Raw genomic sequence first — 20,182 nt, forward strand, 5'->3', positions numbered from 1 at the left:
GTAAGGCAGGGGTTTGGCTGTTGCCGCTTGAGCCAAGTCCAGATGCACCGCCCAAAATAGCATCCCTCTTCCTGCCAGCGGTGCCATGGAGACCGAGTTCTGAAGCAGCCCTTGTGAGGTCAGAGGTGGAGCTCCAGGTGGGCACTCTGGGCCTCACAGTCCCAGAGGAAAGGCCTGTCCTCCAAGCCAATGCGCAGCCTCGTGGAGATTCACTCAGGGTGGCTGGCAAAATATTAGGGAAAGCTATAGGTTAAGTCTCAAACCTTTTGGAAGGTCAAAAGGTTTTATTGGGACAGGTTGAAGGCAGCCGGTCCATAACGTTAGGGAAGAGATAGGGACTATAAGAGGCTTTCCCAGTTTAAGTCTGTTTAGCTCACATCCCTTTGTCTCTACTGTAACTGTGTACTCATATAAACTTTGTGCTGGATAACCCTCTCAGGGGGAGATCAAAGGGGAATTACCCGTTCATAGTGTTTGCTCTAGGCCCAGAACCTAAAGCTTTTATCATTCGTAAAACCACTCTTTTAGCCATGTTAATTATCCACCAGCGTGTTGACGTAGAAGCTCTGTTATGAAATCTATTACTGAATAAAGGTGTGAGTGTGCAGGGAGTCTTGGCCAATTGGCTGCATCTTACCCTCCGAAAGTGGCGACAATCATCCCTAGCCCACTTGAATCACTGAACCAGGTGTGAGTGATTCATTCCTCCACCGTTGAGTCAGCATCCGCACGACAGACCTCTGCAGGTGGTGGTGATCAACGTCTGGCAGCCTGACCCAGGCTGGCGCCTAAGGAAGCCCTCCCGGACCCCCACCGTGGAGGAGGCTGCAGAGGCCTCTGAGCCCCCAGTGATGGGGAGAACTGCATAGAATGGGACTGCAGGTAGAAGTGTTGGAGATCAACAGCCAGGGGGAGGTGGGGAGGGGGCCCTGGGCCAGTCCTCAGGGAGCCCCCATTCTGAAGGGGGAAAGGGAGACTCAGGCCCAGTTCTCAGGGGCCCCTGGTTTGAGAGGAAGGAGGACACACGAGCAGAGAAACACCAGTCTCAGAGAGGAGGTAGAAGCCCAGGCCAAGTCCTCTGAGGGCCTGTAGTCTGAGGAGCAGGGGGTGGGGGGAAACCTAGACCCTGTCCTCGGGAAAACCCCTCCCTTAGGAAAGGCCAGCAAGGCCCCGGGGAAGGAGCCGGAGCTCGTCCAGGGCGTGGGGCTTGGGCTCAGCAGCCTGGGAGCTTCGGGACCGAGGTGGGCTCAGGAGACAGCCTGGGGACTTTTGGGGCCAAGACCTGACTGGGCCTCAAACAATAGGCAGGCAGTTTGGATTTTCAGCAGGTGAACCAGTGCTGACACACAAGGGAGGGGTTTCGGGTGTGCAGACTCTAAGGACACTTGCTACATAGCATGCTGGACGGTGGGTAAGTCCTAGGAACTTCTGGGGCCCGGCTCCATTGGTGGGAGAGGGCAGAGAATTCAGTTGTCCAAAGCCCAGGTCTGGGAATGGAACTGTCCTGTAGAGGGTGCCAAAGGCTGAACCAGGTCGGGAACCTGCATAGCCCCAGTCCCCACCCCCACCCCTTCCAGCTTTTTCTGCAGGGAAAGGAAAGGGCTGGCTGCGGCAGTCAGAAGCCCTCCGTAAGGCACTAGCTACCCTCTGCAGATTCTTTTTCTTTTCTTTTCTTTTTTTTTTTTTTCTTTGAGACAGTGTCTTGCTCTGTTGCCCAGGCTGGAGTGCAGTGGCTCAGTCTTGGTTCATGGCAACCTCCGCCTCTCAGGTTCAAGTGATTCTCCTGCCTTAGCCTCCTGAGTAGCTGGGATTACAAGCATGCACCAACAAGCCCAGCTAACTCTTTTGTATTTTTAGTAGAGACGGGGTATCACCATGTTGGTCAGGCTGGTCTCCACCTCCTGACCTCAGGTAACCCACTCGTCTCAGCCTCCCAAAGTGCGGGGATTACAGGCGTGAGCCACTGCACCCAGCCTCCCTCTGCAGATTGTAAGTGTGCTTGGAACTCAGCGTCTCTTCCTCAGGAAGGGAGGGATGCACGCCTGGAAATGGGGGAGCCCTGCCTTTATTCCTTTCCCATGTGTGCTCCCAGGGTCGGGGATGAGGTAATGTTAGAAGTGGAGCTGAAGTCTTGAATGAGGCCAGCCCTTGGGCGGAGTTGGATTGGGCTGGTGTCAGGTTGGTAAGGGAGGGAATTGAAATCCACATTGGGGTCAGAGATCAGACCCTGAGCTCATTAGAGGGCTTGACCCTGGGGACGAGAAGTGGAGAAGACACAGTCCCATCTGTCTCACAGCAGAGACAGGTAAGCAGCAGGTGACTTAAGACACACTGGAGAAGCTGGAAGGAATACAGGCAGAGCTAGCCCAAGCTGAAGGGGGACAAGGGTCTTCTGGAAGAGGTGACATAGGAAGTGAGTTTTCCAAAACGAGCAGGGGGAGGAAGGGCACCATGACATGTGAAGCCTGATGGGACCGTGAGAAAACCTAGGAGCTGTGAGTGGCCTGCAGAGAGCTGCGGAAGTGGGCAGGGATAGACCATGAAGGGCTTTGTCTGCCAGGCCAAGGAGTTCAGACTTTAACTGAGGGCCTGAGGAGCTTTCGAAGGGTTCTAAGCAAAGAGGAGAGCAACAGGATCAACCTGAGATCTCTGAGGCCCCAGGGCATCCAGCGCGAAAGGGCACAGTTAGGCCTGGGGCTCGGGAGAGGGGTCTAGCTGGAGAATGAGAAGAGGAGATACCAGCCCCTGGGCATTCAGCACTAGAGTCGACGGGGCTGCCCAAGAAGCAGAGGGTGTGAGGCAAGGGTGAGGGCCAGGATTCTGGGGAACAGGGATGATGAAGAAGGAGCAGATGGGGAGGGAGCTGGAAACCTAGACTCGGGGCTCCCCAGAGGCTGACAGGAGCCAGTAGGGGCTGTTGCCCCAGATTTGGGTGCTGGGAGGGGCTGGCCAGGCAGGTGTTTGCAGAGGGCTGTCTGGATGAGCTGGTGGGATAGAGGGTGCCAACAACGCTGAAGAAGCAGAGGCTGAAGAGGCAGAAAATTCAACTGCAGAGAGAAGAGAGGCAGCTACAGGGGCCACCGAGGCGGGAGTTTGGGTCAGAGCTGTGAAGCATGTGAGTCTGCATAGAGCCTGGGGGAGGAGGTCTCTGGATCTCTGGGTCAGTGGAGATAGTGGGGGCGGGGCAGAGAGGGGACACCTGGGGTCCTTTCTTCATAGGATGGGCTTGAGTAGAGTTACCAGATAAAGTATAAGATGCCCAATTAAATTTGAATTTCAGAGAAACAATATTTTAGACAATTATACCTGGTACACCTTTAGTCTAACCTCAAGCCCTCTTGATGCTTAAACTGTGACTGTCCAGGACCTACATACACACACAGACACACACACACACACCGTTTTATTTTTAGCAAATAAAAAGCCAGGCACATTATGTTTTATTTAGCAAATAAAAATATAGCTGGCTCACACTTGTAATCCCAGCACTTTGGAAGGCCAAGGTGGGAAGATCACCTGAGGTCAGAGGTTTGAGACCAGCTTGGCCAGCATGGCAAAACCCATCTCTACTAAAAATATAAAATTTAGCCGGGTGTGATGGTGGGCACCTGTAGTCTCAGCTACTACTTGGGAGGCTGAGGTAGGAGAATCACTTGAACCCAGAAGGAGGGGGTTACAGTGAGCCAAGACTGCGCCACTGCACTCCAGCCTGGGCAACAAAATGAAACTCCACCTCAAAATAAATAAATAGGTAAAAATAAACATATAGGATGCCAATTAAATATAAACTCCAACCAGGCATGGTGGCTCACACCTGTAATCCCAGCACTTTGGGAGGCTGAGGAAGGCAGATCACTTGAGGTCAGGAGTTCGAGACCAGCCTGGCCAACATGGTAAAACCCCATCTTTACTGAAAATACAAAAATTAGCTGAGTGTGGTGGTGGGTACCTATAATCCCAGTTACTTGAGAGGCTGAGGCAGGAAAATCTCTTGAACCAGGCAGGCAGAGGCTGTGGTGAGCCAAGATTGTGCCACTGCACTCCAGCCTGGATGACAGCGGGAGACTCCATCTCAAAAACAACAACAACAACAAAAACAAAAATTAGCCAGGCATGGTGGTGAGCACCTGTAATCCCAGGTACTAGGGCTGAGGCAGGAGAATTGCTCAAACCCAGGAGGCGGAGGTTGCAGTGAGCGGAGATCACACCACTGCACTCCAGCCTGGGTGACAGAGTGAGACTCTGTCTAAAATCAATCAATCAATCAATAAAAATCTTACAGTATGAACTGGCAAATGGGGACATTAATGTTTACCTAACCAAAAATTTAAATATTTCTGAACACAGAGCCAAACAAGCCTAGAGGGCATAATTGAATTGTCTGTCATTGAAATGGAATTTTTTTTTTTTTTTTGAGATTGAGTCTCGCTCTGTTGCCCATGCAATGGCACGATCTCGGCTCACTGCAACCTCCGCCTTCCAGGTTCAAGCGATTCTCCTGCCTCAGCCTCCTGCGTAGCTGGGATTACAGGCTTGAGCCACCACGCCTGGCTTTAATTTTTGTATTTTTTAGTAGAGACAGGGTTTCACCATATTGGCCAGGCTGGTCTCAAACTCCTGCTCTCGTGATCTACCCACCTCAGCCTCCCAAAGTGCTGGAAGTACAGGCATGAGCCACCATGTCTGGCCTGAACTGGAAATTTTTTTAAAATAAAAAGTAAAGAATCTCAGAATTTTTTTCTTTTAGTATTTTATTACCTGAAATACAGCTACTGTTAATGTTTGGTAAGTTTACTTCTTTTTTTTTGTCCCCACCCAGCCTGTCTGGCTCCCCCAGGGTCCTTCTCATCTCCAGAGCATCCCTCGTCTTGCTGTGGGAGACAGTGACTCCTCTGATTCTGGGCTTGGTTTTTTTTTTTAGAAAAAGAATAAAGAAGAGGAAGAAAGAGAAAGAGGAAGAGGGAGAGAGGATGGGGGTATTGCTTTATTGCCCGGGCTAGAATGCAATCTAAATATGGGTATGCCTATAATTGTCCTTAATAATGGAGATATAAAAGAAAATGAGGGAAGAGAATAACAAACAAGGAGCCAACCAACATTTCGTTTAAACTTCTAAGTTGATATGATGTGGTACTGGTAAGAGTGTATATTTTGTATATTTAAAGTGGAGAGTTCTATAAATGTTAATTACATTTACTTGTTCCAGATCTGAGTTCAAGTCCTGGATATCATTGTTAATTTTCTGTTTCACTGATTTGTCTAATATTAATGCTGAAGTCTCCCACTATTATTATGTGGGAATCTAAGTCTCTTTATAAGTCTTGTATGTCTGCGTATTCCTGTATTGGGTGCGTATATATTTAGGATCTTTAGCTCTTGTTGTTGCATTGATCCTTTTATCATTATATAATGTCCTTCTTTGCTTCTTTTGATCTTTGTTGCTTAATTGTAACTTCTGCTTTTTATTTATTTATTTTAGCTCTCTGGTTGGTTGGTAAATCCTTCTCCATCCCTTATTTTGAGTCTTTGTGTATCCTTGAATGTGAGATGGGTCTGGATGCAGCATACTGATGGGTTTTAGTTTTTTATTCAAATTGCCTGTCTGTCTTTGGATTGGGGTATTTAGTCAATTTAAATTTAGAATTAATAATAATATATGTGAGTTTAATACTGCCATGTAATATTAGCTGGCTATTTTGTCCATTAGTTGATGTAAATTCTTCATTATATTGATGCTCTTTTTGATAATTTTTTTAGAAAGGCTGATACTGTTTGTTCCTTTCTATGTGCAGTGGTTCTTTCAGAAGCTCTTGTAAAGCAGGCCTGGTGGTGATGAAATCTCTGAGTGCTTGCTTATTCACAAAAAACTTTATTTTTCCTTCACTTGTGAAGCTTAGTTTGGCTGGATGTGAAATTCTGGGTTGAAAGTTCTTTTCTTTAAGGATGTTGAATATTGGCCCCCACTCTCTTCTGGCTTGTAGGGTTTCTGCTGAGAGATCTGCTGTAAGTCTGATAGGCTTCCCTTTGTGGGTAACCTGACCTTTCTCTCTGGCTGCCCTTAGTATTTTCTCCTTCATTTCAACCCTGGTGAATCTGACGATTATGTGCCTTGGAGTTGCTCTTCTTGAGGAATATCTCTGTGGTGTTCTCTGTATTACCTGGAGTTGAATATTATCCTGCCTTACTAGGCTGGGAAAATTTTCCTGAATAATGTCCTGAAGCGTATTTTCCAGCTTGGATTCATTCTCTTCGTCACATTCAGGTACACCTATCAAGCGTAGATTAGGTCTTTTCACGTAGTCCCATATTTCTTGGAGACTTTGCTCGTTCCTTTTTATCCTTTTTTCTCTAATCTTGTCTTCTTGTTTTATTTCACTGAGTTGGTCTTCGACCTCTAATATCCTTTCTTCTGCTTGATCAATTCGGCTGTTAAAACTTGTGCATACTTCACAAAGTTCTCCTATTGTGTTTTTCAGCTCCATCAATTCACTTATATTCCTCTCTAAATTGTGTATTCTTGTTAACATTTCGTCAAATCTTTTTTCAAAGTTCTTAGTTACTTTAGATTGGGTTAAAACAAGTTCTTTTAATTCACAGAAGTTTCTTATTATCCACATTTTGAAGCCTGCTTCTGTAATTGGAACACACTCGTTCTCCATCAAGCCTTGTTCCGTTGCTGATGAGGAACTATGATCCCCCGCTGAGGGACAGGCGTTCTGATCTTGGGTATTCTCAGCCTTTCTTGGCTGTTTTCTTCCCTTCGTTGTAGATTTATCCATCTGTGGTCTTTGTATTAACCGTCTTTGTAATTGGTTTTCTGAGTGGACATCCAACTTACTGATTCTCAGCGCCAAAATCTGAGCAACCCACTGCGCCGACTAAATCAGCGGCGTTAAGATTGATGGTGCTTTTCTGACTCTGCACCAAGAACCGTCGCTCCGAGGCGCCAGCAAAACCGCCTCGCCGGTCACAAGAGTCGCGCTGGCGACCCGTGGGGCTCCTCTGCTGGGAATCTCCTGGTGCGTGAGCAACAAGAATTCATGTGAAGGTGTGGCGTCCTCTCGTTCTTTGCGCTTTCACTGGGAGCCACAATCCCGAGCTGCTAGTGATCAGCCATCTTGGATCTCTCTCCCCGGTAAGTTTACTTCTAACCTTTTTTTTTTTTGAGACAGAGTTTCACTCTTATTGCCCAAGCTGGAGTGCAATGGTGCAATGTGGCTCACTGCAACCTCTGCTGCCTCCCAGGTTCAAGCAATTCTCCTGCCTCAGACTCCCAAATAACTGGAATTACAGGTGCACCCCACCATGCCTAGCTAATTTTTTGTATTTTTGGTAGAAACGGGGTTTCACCATGTTGGCCAGGCTTGTCTTGAACTCCTGACCTCAAGTGATCCACCTTCCTCAGCCTCCCAAAGTGCTGAGATTATAGGTGAGAGCCACCGTGCCTGGCCCCCTTTTTTAATGTATACACATATATCTATCCCTCCCCATTTTGTTAACAATAAGTAGAGTAAGACTTACGTAAAGTTTTGTAAAACTTTACGTAAGTCTTACTCTACTTATACTTTTGTAAAGTTTTTTTGGCCAGGCTCAGTGACTCACACCTGTAATTTCAGCACTTTGGAAAGCTGAGACAGGTGGATTACCTGAGGTCAGGAGTTCGAGACCAGCCTGGCCAACATGGTGAAACCCCATCTCTAATAAAGTTGCAAAAATTAGCCAGGCAAGATGGGAGGCACCTGTAATCTCAGCTACTCAGGAAAATTACTTGAACCTGGGAGGCAGAGATTATAGTGAGCTAAGATGGTGCCACTGCACTCCAGCCTGGGTGACAGAGTGAGACTCATTCTCAAAAAATAAATAAATAAAAATAAAATAAAATACCTTTTTCATTCAAACATTTATTGAGAATATCTTTCCATACCGATAGGTCCACGTTCACCTCATGCCTGTGGCTATACAGCATTCTACGTAATGGAGATTCTGTAATGTAGAATCCTTCTATTGATGGGCATTTAGATTGTCTCTAATTTTAAACAGACCCAACTCTTCTCTATTATGAACAGCATGGGGGCAAACACAATTGGCTGAAACTCAATTAGGAATGAAAATGCAAATCAAAATTTTTTTTTGACATGGAGTTTTGCTTTTGTTGCCCAGGCTGGAGTGCAATGGCATGATCTCAGCTCATGCAAACTCTGCCTCCTGGGTTCAAGTGATTCTCCTGCCTCAGCCTCCCAAGTAGCTGGGATTACAGGCATGAACCACCATGCCTGGCTAATTTTGTATTTTTAGGAGAGACAGGGTTTCTCCATGTTGGTCAGGCTGGTCTCAAACTCCCGACCTCTGGTGATCTGCCTGCCTTGGTTTCCCAAGGTACTGGGATTACACACATGAGCCACCGAATCCAGCTGCAAATCGAAATTTTAAAATATCAGAATGAAGAAACAAAAATGACTAATGATGCTAAAAACTGCCCCCTAAGGTCCCCCAAAGCGTTGACATAAAAAAACAAAGCACACCAGGTGGTGCACGCCTGTAGTCCCAGCTACTCGGGAGGCTGAGGTGGGAGGACTGCTTGAGCCCAGGAGTTCTGGGCTGTAGTGCGCTATGCCAATCGGATGTCTGCACGAAGTTCAGCATCAATAGGGTGACCTCCCGGGAGCAGGGGACCACCAGGTTGCCTAAGAAGGGGTGAACTGCCCAGGTCTGAAATGGAGCAGGTCAAAACTCCCGTGCTGATCAGTAGTGGTATTGCACCTGTGAATAGCCATTGCACTTCAGCCTGGGCAACATAGCAAGACCCTGTCTCTAAAAACAAAACACAACACTTTGAGGCCAAGCCTGGTGGCTCAGGCCTGTAATCCCAGGATTTTGGGAGGCCGAGGCAGGTGGATCACCTGAGGTCAAGAGTTCGAAACCAGCCTGACCAACATGGTGAAACCCTGTCTCTGCTAAAAAAAAAAAAAAAAAAAAAAAAAAAAAAATGGCCGGGCGCGGTGGCTCAAGCCCGTAATCCCAGCACTTTGGGAGGCCGAGGTGGGTGGATCACAAGGTCAAGAGATCGAGACCATCCTGGTCAACATGGTGAAACCCCGTCTCTACTAAAAATACAAAAAATTAGCTGGGCATGGTGGTGCGTGCCTGTAATCCCAGCTACTCAGGAGGCTGAGGCAGGAGAATTGCCTGAACCCAGGAGGCGGAGGTTGCGGTGAGCCGAGATCGTGCCATTGCACTCCAGCCTGGGTAACAAGAGCGAAACTCCGTCTCAAAAAAAAAAAAAAAAAAAAAAAAATACAAAATTAGCTGAGCATAATGGCACATGCCTGTAATCCCAGCTACTAGGGAGGCTGAGGCAGGAGAATTGCTTGACCTGGGAGGTAGAGGTTGCGGGGAGCTGAGATCCTGCCATTGCACTCCCGCCTGGGCAACAAAAGCGAAACTCCTTTTCCAAAAAAATAACAAAAAAATAAAAACTAAATATTTTGATTAAATTATCTGTTTCAATCAACATGCCATTTGATTAACTTATCACCAAAACTGCGTTTCATCACATTGTTTTACATTTGTGGGGTTTCGTTTTTACATTTCTTTTTCATAAAAAAATTATTCATCTCACACCAGTTAGAACATTTGTGGTTTTTCAGATTCTTTCGAGCCACGGAACCCTGTGCATAACTCAGGAGCCCATAGTATAAACAAGTCAGGAAGGAGCTGCTCTGGCTTCAGGAGCAGGGGTGGGATTAGGAGGGCAGGGTAGGTCCCTCAAGGAGCCCTGGTCTCTCTGGAATCATCTAAAGCCATGAAGGTTCTCAGAATGCCCCCCCACTCCCCCAAAAAAGACAAGCCTCACCCAGGTAAGTGTCTCCTTCCAAACTCATTTTTCAGGTAGGAAAGCAGATTCAGAGCAAAGTAACAACTTGCCCAAGATCACCCAGAACTAGAACTTCCAGACCAGGGCTCTGGCCCACCCCAAGGAAACCAGGGTTTCCCTACTAGGCAGCAAGGCTGGGGAGTGGCAAGGGCACAGGCAGGACCCAGGAAAGTCTTTAACTCACACCCACCAATTACCAGAACTCCCTCCCCCTCATCCCCCCACCCAGGCTCTCATCCTTCTCAGAGTCATCCCTGGGCCTTCAGGACAGAGCACAGGGAGACTAAGGCAGGCAGGATCAGGCACAGCTGCTTGTCCAAGGGCAAAGATCCCAAAAAGTCGAGAACCCAGAATTCCAACCTAGGCCTACTCCACTCTAAAAGAGCCTTTATCAAGGTGCCTAACTTGGCATCTGAAACCAGGGATTGAGCTCAGGCTTGTCACTTTCTAGTATGAGCTGGAGCTATCAGGGAAAACTTCCTGGAGGAAGTGGGGCGTCTTATTAACAGAAGCAACCAGGGAGACACAACAGTGAAGAAATTAGCGTATGTGAGAAGCATTTTCATCTTTGTCTATACCTATATGTGAGCACGTACCTGTGTGAATGGACAGGAGTGTGTGTGTGTGTGTGTGTGTGCGCGTGTGTGCATGTGCTTATATATGTCTGGTCTTGCTCATGAAAGCCTCTCTGCAGTGAGACACACACACACACACACACACACACACACACACACACACACGCCCCAAGTTGGGCACACATGAGCATGCACCCATTCTGCTGAGTTAATGTTTCCCTGCCTGCGTCAGCACGGTCCCAGTAAGTGGGCAGCTCGCTGCAGGAACGTGCCCTATCTGATCTGGTCAGGGGCTGTAGGTCTGGAACAGAGGGATTAGGGTGGGCAGGGAGCCCATCTCGGTTTCCCCCAGGCAAGCTGCACTCTCTCCACTCTCCTGCTCAGCCAGAGAAAGGAGGTAGCCGCAGTGCAGTGTGATTGCTCCTTCTCCCCACTCACGCTGGGGACTCCCTGGTGGAACTGCCTCCCTGCTTGTCTCCACATAGGCAAAGGCCAGCTGCTCCTTGAGAAACCCTCCCCACTCCCTGATCTCTGCCCAAATCCTGAGGCTTCTCTATGTGTAGCTGTCCCCTTAAGGACAAACAGGGAGCAAAGACACTAGAAATGCTCACAGCGAGCCCCTCTTCAGCAGGAAAGCAGCTTGGAAATGTCCAAGTGAGCCAACAGGAAGGTGGGATTCAATTGGCAGCTTTCCAGGAGCACAGTGATTGCACCAAGGGCCTGTGCAGCGATCTGTGTGGTCAGGGTCTGGGGTACTAGCACCCATGGGCATTGAGCCTCAACCAGGAAGGCTTGGTGGGACATGCAGACCCCAGGCAGAATGGCACGTCCCTAGTTCCTGGGCCTCTCCCTGGGTGGATGGAGAATCCTCCCAAGCCTGCATTTGTCCCTGGGGTGTGGGCTGGGCCAGGCTGGGCTAGGTGAGCAGACACTGTCTCTTTTGCTTTTGCGATAGCCCAAGGGCTAGCGTGAGTCAAACCCAGTTGTCCTGGCTCCTAGCCCAGTTTGAGGATGCCCCAGTATTTCCATGAACAGGAGAGAGAAGGCTGGAGCACGGATGGAGAGAGACGCTCACCTCTGAGGCTCTTCCCGTGGCACAGCCCCCCTGCCTCGACCTCCCTCAGCCTCCATCTCTGGGCAGTCTCCTCTCCACCCTAGGGCCACATTAGGACTTTAGTAGGCCCTTGTCATTTTTTTTTTTTTCTAGAGACAGATTCTCACTCTGTCACCCAGGCTAGAGTGCAGTGGTGCGAACTTGGCTCACTGCAGCCTCAAACTCCTGGACTTAAGTGATCCTCTCATCTCAGCTTCCTGAGTAGCTGGGACTGCAGGCACACCTCACCATGCCAAAATATCTTTTGTGTTCTTTTTGTAGAGGTAAAGTCTCGCTTTGCTACCTAAGCCGGTCTCAAACTACTGGACTCAAGCAATCCTTCCACTTTGGCTTCCTAGAGTGCTGGGATTACACATGTGAGCCACCGTGCCCAGCCTGGCATTTGAGTGTGTGTGTGTGTGTGTGTGTGTGTGTGTGGTTAAAAAAACGCAACATAAACTTAGTGATCTTAACTTTTTTTTTTTTTTTTTTAGTTTTGCTCTGTCACCCAGGCTGGAGTGCAGTGGTTTGATCTCAGCTCACTACAACCTCCACCTTCCAGGTTCAAGCAATTCTCCTGCCTCAGCCTCCCAAGTAGCTAGGACTACAGGCATGCCCCACCTTGCCTGGCTACTTTTTGTATTTTTAGTATAGACAGGGTTTCACCAGGTTTCGCCAGGCTGATCTCAAACCCCTGGCCTCAAGTAATCCACCTGTCTAAGCCTCCCAAAGTGCTGGGATTACAGGCATGAGCCACCACGCCTGGCCTGATTGTAACTATTTTTTAGTGTAGAGTTCAGTTGTGGTAATTATATTCACATTGTTTTACAATCTCCAGAACTTTGTCATCTTGCAAAACAAATCCTATACCCATTAAACAACCTCAGTTCCCTTTCCCCTGTTCCTGGCAACCATCATTCTACTTTCTGTCTCTATGAGTCTGACTACTCTAGATATTTTATGAGTGAAATCACACGCTGTGTGTCTTTCTGTGTCTGGCATAGTTCACTTAGCATAATGTTCTCAAAGCTTCCTCCATGTTGTAACGTGTCAGAATGTCCGTCCTTTTTAAGGCTGAACAATATTCCATTGTATAGATGTGTCACCTTTTGTTTACCCATTCAGCTGTCCCTGGACTTGAGTTGCTCCCCTCTATTTTTTTTTTTTTTTTTTGAGACAGAGTCTGGCTCTGCCACCCAGGCTGGAGTGCAGTGGCATGATCTCAGCTCACAGCAAACTTCACCTCTCCAGTTCAAGCAATTCTTCTGCCTCAGCCTCCCAAATAGCTGGGATTCCAGGCACATGCCACTACACCAAGCTAATTATTTTGTATTTTTAGTAGAGATGGGGTTTCACCCTGTTGGTCAGGCTGGTCTTAAACTCCTGACCTTGTGATCTGCCTGCCTCGGTCTCCCAAAGTGCTGGGATTACAGGCGTGAGCCACCGTGCCCAGCAAGTTGCTCCCCTCTTTTGACTATTGTGAATAGTGCTGCCATGAACATGGGGCTGCCCCTGTCTTTTTGAGATCCTACTTTCCATTTTTTTTAAATTTTAGGTATGGGGCACATGTGAAGGTTTAATATACAGGTAAACAGGTGTCATGGGGGTTTGTTGTACAGATTATTTCATCACCCAGGGATTAAGCCCAGTGCCCAATAATGATCTTTCCTGCTCCTCTCCCTTCTCCCGCCCTCCCCCTCCAGGAGACCCCAGTCAGTGTCTATAGTTTCCTTCTTTGTGCTCCTAAGTTCTTATCATTTAGCTCCCAATGCTTTCCATTCTTTTAGATATATGTGCCCTTGGCATTTTTCCTCTTTTGAGCCCCTTCTTCCAACAAATAATAATAGTAATAATTCTATTTCGTAACTGTTGGTATAAAAACAAATATGTTAATTTTTCTTTTTTGAGACAGGGTTTCACTCCTGTCACTCAGACTGTAGTACAATGGCATGATCTCAGCTCACTGCAACCCTCACCTCCTGGGCTCAAGCAATTATCCTGCCTCAGCCTCCCAAGTAGCTGGGATTACAGGCACCCACCACCAGGCCTGCCTGCCTAATATATATATATATATATATATATATATATATATATATATATATATATATGTATGTATAGTAAATATAGAGCTTCTTTTTTTTTTTTTTTTTTTAGACGGAGTTTCGTTCTTGTTACCCAGGCTGGAGTGCAATGGCGCGATCTCGGCTCACCTCAACCTCCGCCTCCTGGGTTCAGGCAATTCTCCTGCCTCAGCCTCCTGAGTAGCTAGGATTACAGGCATGAGCCATCACGCCCAGCTAATTTTTTGTATTTTTAGTAGAGACGGGGTTTCACCATGTTGACCAGGATGGTCTTGATCTCTTGACCTCATGATCCACCTGCCTCGGCCTCCCAAAGTGCTGGGATTACAAGCGTGAGCCACCACTCCTGGCCAATACAGAGCTTCTTCATGTTGCCCAGGCTAGTCTCAAACTCCTGAGCTTAAGCAATCCGCCCTCCTCAGCCTTCCAAATCACTGGAATTGCAGGTGTGAGCCACAATGCCGGCCTCAATGTATTAATATTAAAACATTTTCTTCAGCCTACAAGTTCTTCTTTTTCTTATTTTGATGCAAATTTAAACATGTTATGGGCCCTTAGATTTGGTATTCTCGTGGGTCCTGTGCCTCCTGCGCATCATGGAGAAGGCGGCCCTGTGTGTCTCTCACATCCACTTCTACCACACAAACGTTCCATCTCCCCAGTCTCCATCTCCAGCCCAGAGCTCAAGAACAAGGGATCCAGCTTCCTCTCTTGTTATTTCTTATGTGTAATAAGCACCTTTACCTTTACCTGCCCCGACCCAACCTCACCTTCCCCCAATCTGCCCCAGTCCCAAGGCCTAAGGGATGCTCCTCCCCACCACATCACTGATGCTGTCCCACCAGGAGTCACTCACCTGCTTCCTCTCTCGTGGCCCTCTCAGTCCACCCCGAATCTATCCCATCTCCAAGAGCCTCTTCACAGGTCTCCCAGTCTGCATCCCCCTTGAGATAGGAGGTGGGACTTGACTCCAGAGGTGGGGCTCGGACACTAGACCAGACTGAGGACTAGCTAAAACAGGGCTGGGGTGGAAGCAGCTTTCCAATCAGACACATGCCCCAGTGTGCCATGTCAATTTGTCATTGCCATATCAACACCTGGGAGTTATCACCCCTTTCCATGGCAATGACCCAGTGACCCAAAGGTTACCACACTTTCCGTAGAAAATGCTGCATAAATTGCCCCTTAATTTGCATGAAATTAAAAGTGGGTATAAATGTAACTGCAAAACTGTCCTGGGGTGCTGCTCTCTGCCTATGTGTATCCCTGCTGTGCAGGAGCAATCATGGAGCTGAAACACTGCTGCTTCAATTAAGCTGTTTTCTTCCACCTCTCTCTGTGTTGCCCTTGAATGCTTTCCTGGGGAAAGCCAAGAACCCCTGCAGGCCAAGCCCCATTTTGGGGCTTGCCTCCCCTGCACCCTCACCCATTCTCTATTTTACAGCACATTTTTTTCTTTTTTGAGATTGAGTCTCGCTCTGTTGCCCAGGATGGAGTGCAATGGAGCGATCTCGGCTCACTGCAACCTCCAACTCCCAAGTTCAAGTGATTCTTGTGCCTCAACCTCCCCAGTAGCTGAAATTACAGGCACCTGACACTGTGCCCCACTAATTTTTGTATTTTTAGTAGAGATGGGGTTTCACCATGTTGGCCTGGCTGATCTTAAATTGCCTATTTTATTTTAATTTTTATGAAATATGTTAAACTCCAGCTACTCTGTCATTTCATTCCTACATTCTTCAGTGTTCCCCTCTAAAATATAGGAATATTTTCTTAAATAATCAGTGCCACACCTGACAAAATGTACAATTCTATGGAATGATCAAATATTTGCAATGTTTCAAAATGTCTTTTGCATTGATTTGTTGGATTGTTTGCATCAGGATCCAAAGAAGGTCATACATTACATTGGGTTAAATGTTCTTTTTTTTTTTTTTTTTTTTTTGAGACAGAGTGTCACTCTTGTTACCCAGGCTGGAGTGCAATGGCGCGATCTCGGCTCACCGCAACCTCCGCCTCCTGGGTTCAGGCAATTCTCCTGCCTCAGCCTCCTGAGTAGCTGGGATTACAGGCACGCACCACCATGCCCAGCTAATTTTTTCTATTTTTAGTAGAGACGGGGTTTCACCTTGTTGACCAAGGTTGGTCTCGATCTCTTGACCTCGTGATCCACCCGCCTCGGCCTCCCAAAGTGCTGGGATTACAGGCTTGAGCCACCGTGCCCGGCCTTTAAATGTTCTTTTAAACAAGAGAAATTCCCCTTTCTCCATCTTTACTTTTTCATATCATTAACTTGTTGAATAAATGTGGTCCTATATGAGTCCCACATTCTAGATTTGTCTGTTTTTTCCTTGTAATGTCATTTGGCTTTTCCCTCATCCCCTGTATTTCTTTGCATATACAAGAAGTGGCTGGGCACAGTGGCCCACGCCTATAATTCCAGCACTTTGGGAGGCCGAAGCAGGTGGATTGTTCGAGCCCAGGAGTTAAATGCCAGCCTGGGCAACATGGAGATTCCCTATCTCTATAAAAAGTACAAAAATTAGTAGGGCATGGTGGCATGCACCCATGGTCCCAGCTACTCGGAGCCCGAGGCAGGAGGATCACTTGAACCTGGGAGATTGAAGCTGCAGTGAGCCATGTTTGTGCCATTGTGCCTACCCGTCCCGGACGGTCCACGACATAAACCACAATAAAATATTTTAAAGGAAAAGCTCGAAGCAACAATTTCCTAACTCACAGGAAAGAGAGTCTAAAAATGGTAGAGACTCAGGTACCAGGTTAATCAGAGCAGGGAGGAGGGCGAGAGGCACCTCATGAGAAGGAGGAAGGAGAGGGTGAAGTGGTGGCCGGAAGGAGCAGTGGAAAAACACAGAGACCTCCTGGCCAGGAGCCTGAGTTTGAGACTGGTTTGAGATTTTCCTACTCAGGGCCCTACCTGGGTGGTGAGTTGTTTATAGCTCCGGCTTTATAGACAGACAGACCTGAACTTGATTCCAGCTCAGCGTCTTGATTGGCATGGGGTGACTTAAAGCAAAAATTTTAACTGGGCTTCTTCACCTATAAAATGAAGACATTAATCCTTACCTTGCAGGGTTGTTGGGAGAAGGGACTGGGTGGGTAGAGGGCATGGCAAGTGCCTGGTAGAGTAAACACTCTGGGTGGTGGGTAAGAAACCTGTTTGAGGAAGGGGAACTCTGTACTCCATACCTCCTGTCCTTCTCCTGACCTAACAGATTCTTGCCTGATGCCAGGCCCAAGACAGAAGTGCTGGGAGTAGAGTATAACACGCTCATTCCGAAGACAGCAAGAGCAACACCCAGGGACATCCACCTTCCCCTTTGGCTGCTCCAGCCGGGCGTCTGGTCTCCCAGCCCTTGCCATTGCAGCCCAGTGGCTTAGCTTTCTGGACTTGAACCCATGGTCACCCCCTCAGGGTGAACATTGCTCACTGCAGCCTCAACTTCCCAGGTTCAAGTGATTCTCTCAGCTGGGATTACAGGTGCATGCCACCATGCCAGGCTAATGTTTGCATTTTTTTGTAGAGATGGAGTCTCACCACGTGCCCAGGCTGGTCTCGAACTTCTGGGCCACCTCTGGGATACCAGGCCTGCTGAGCCTGTGACGGATGGGGCTGTCTGATTCCCAGATGATTTATCCCAAGCCAGGAACATAGCAGATGCACAATCAATGTTGAAAAAAAGGAGCTTTCCCTGCCTAGAGTGGGAGAGAAATCGTTTGTCAGGTGACTCTGCCTGTGGAGGCATCTTGGGCATCCCCAGGAGTTCCTGGCTCCAAGCCCCTGAGCCCTTGGCAAGGGGGTGTGGGGAAGTACCTGGGGTGGAGCAGAGAGCCAGGAGCACCTTCCTCCTGCTCCTGTTCCAGCCTGTCTACTGCCGCCCTGCCCACCCCCACCCACAGCCCTGGCCACCCCCACCCACAGCTCTAGTTGAGAGGCCCCTAGTTGAGCCTCTCGCTCCTTTCACAGCAGCTTTCAACCCAGCCAAGGGCCTCAGTGAGATGGGGTTGGGTGGGGTGGAATCTTGCACCACGAACTCCCAACCTCATCCTGTTTGCAGCATCAGTGAGACTGGCTCCAGCACCCCCTACTGGCGGTTGAGGCTGACTCCTTTAGCCTGAGTCCACTGGAAGTACCACCCATGAGTCCCCAACTCCAGTCCCCTCAAGGGACTGGCAGGGCCCACCTTAGCCCCAGGGTTCGGCTCAAAGGGGAGACACGCGGCTCCACCTGGCCCAACCCCATGCCTTTGTTGTGGCTTCCAAGTTTTCTTTTCCACGTCACTTGTGCTGCTTGCTCTCTTGTTTTGTTGACTTTAGTGCTGTCTTGTTTGCTCTGGCTGAGCCGACAGCCTCAGGATGAAACTCACTCTGAGCCCAGGAAGTGTGAACCTGAAAGTCAGCAGGCTGTGGGTGGGGATGGAGGCAAATGAGAGAAAGGGTAAGATCTGAGCTGGTTCCCAGCCTCCCTCTGGAGTTCACAGCTGTTCACTCCAGCAGCAGGGTCGGGGCCCAGGGGCAGAGATGGGTGGAAGAATTTTTCCAGCCTCACTGAGGGCAGGTCTTGGCCTGTCACATCAACGTTTTGAAGTCACATCGTTTGTTTGGAAGCTCAGCTCCAGAACTCTAAATGCCTCCCATCTCCAGGAGGTCCGAACCCCTCCGTGGGGCAGTACAAGTTCTCTGGAGGCTGCTATCTGATGTCAGCCCCTAGTCCTTCAACTGAACCATGCAGGGGACACCACCATCCCCCACAGGGAGCCTCCAGGACTCAGCTTTCCTGACTTTCCATGCACCTCAATGAGAATCTGTTACCCAGCAGCCAGGTAAGGTGACCCCACAGGATTATTGCCCCTCTACAAATTGAACCCCAGACATGGTAAAGGGACATCTCCAAAGTCACCAAGTGGGAGCTTCCTGGCTCCTAGCCCAGACTCTTTGCCCCACTTCAAGCATCTCTTGGATCACGGTCTGAGACGGGAAGGCAGCACCAGGCCCGAGGCACTGGGGCAGGAGCCAACACACCCAGTTGTGGACTGTGCACACAGTGCCACACAAACCACGATATGGGCAACCTGGGGCTGACATGCTCACCCCACCGCCCCGCAGACAGATGCAGCCAGGACCCTCATGTCCCTCCCACGTGCAGAGGGGGTAAGAGAAAGCAATGACTCAGTGCCCACCTGCCATTCACTGCTCCCAGCTTGCCTGTGTGGCCTGTGGGTTGTACATGCAGTCTCAGGGTTAGGATGGGAGAACCACCCTGGCCTGCAGCTGGGAGCTTAGGGATAAGCTTAGGAAAGCTGCTGCCGTCACCACAGGCTTAGGGTGCCCAGCTCTGCCAGCTGATCCAGCCAAGCCCTTCTTGGGGAAGATGAGCTGTCATTAGGGAGCCCTCCTCACCTCTCAGACCTCTCCTTCTTATGGCTCCCCAGGCTCTTCCCTCTTTCAGGAAGACACCTGCACCCATGCACATGTGTTTTGGGAAGCACTGCATGTTCATCTACACTGCCTCTGCCTCATGCCATGTGTACCCTTCACACCTGCGGCCCACAGTCTAGGGAGCTGTGTGCCTGGGGACCTCCTATGTATGCTCGGGGAGATGCAGACACACATCTTGGACCCAGGCGCATCCCACAGTATTGCACCCATGTAGATGAACACACAGGTGCTACATTCTGCATCCCCCCTACCCCTTCCAGAGCAAGGGCCATTTGAGGGTAAGGGGTGAGTCACCTGCCAACCTGTGGGACCTGCTGAGCCAGCAGGATGGGAAGTCACAAGCTGACACCTGTGGCCTCAAGGGACCAACACCCCACGCGGGGCCCGCCCAACCACCAGCCTCCAGAGCCCCCCAACACCTTAACTCCACCCTTATTACCTCCTAACCACACCCTCAGCCAGAACTCATGCCGGAAAGGCACCTCTATTCCATTACAATATGGATCTGCAGCTGAGCTGTCACTGTGCCTCAAGGGCTACTATCAGATTTTGCTGTAAAGATGCCTCAAGGAAAAACCAGGGTGGCAGCAGGACCCATCCCTCTCCTCTCCTCTGTCCAAACCCCAAGACTCCTAACTATCCCCCCATGGAAGCCCTTCTTGTTGATAATTCACACCTTTTGCTCCTCTTAGCTCACACACGCTTGAGCAAAGAGCCCCATTCTAGGCTCTGTTCCCTCCTGCCCTCTCTCGCCTCTGTATTCCTGCTCAGGAGTCTGTCCCCAACTCTGGGAACTCCCTGAGAACAGAGGGGCAGTCTGCAAACACAGAGAACCAGGAAACCCAAGTAGCCAGGTGAGTCAATTGTCCCAGTTGAAGGAAGCTGGTTAAAAGCCCACCTGGCTCCTCCCCTGCTTTACCAGCACACCCAATTAGTCACCAAGTCAAGTCTTGCTGGGTGTAAAGAATGTCCTCAGCTCCTACTCTGTGCCAGACATCTCTGTAAATACATGGTCAACTTTGTACACGCATCACTCGGCTGGGTGTGGTGGCTCACACCTGTAATTCCAGCATTTTGGGAGGCTGAGGCTGGCAAATCA

This window comes from Saimiri boliviensis, chromosome 2 (genome assembly GCF_048565385.1).
Source record: "Saimiri boliviensis isolate mSaiBol1 chromosome 2, mSaiBol1.pri, whole genome shotgun sequence".
Taxonomy (NCBI): domain Eukaryota; kingdom Metazoa; phylum Chordata; class Mammalia; order Primates; family Cebidae; genus Saimiri; species Saimiri boliviensis.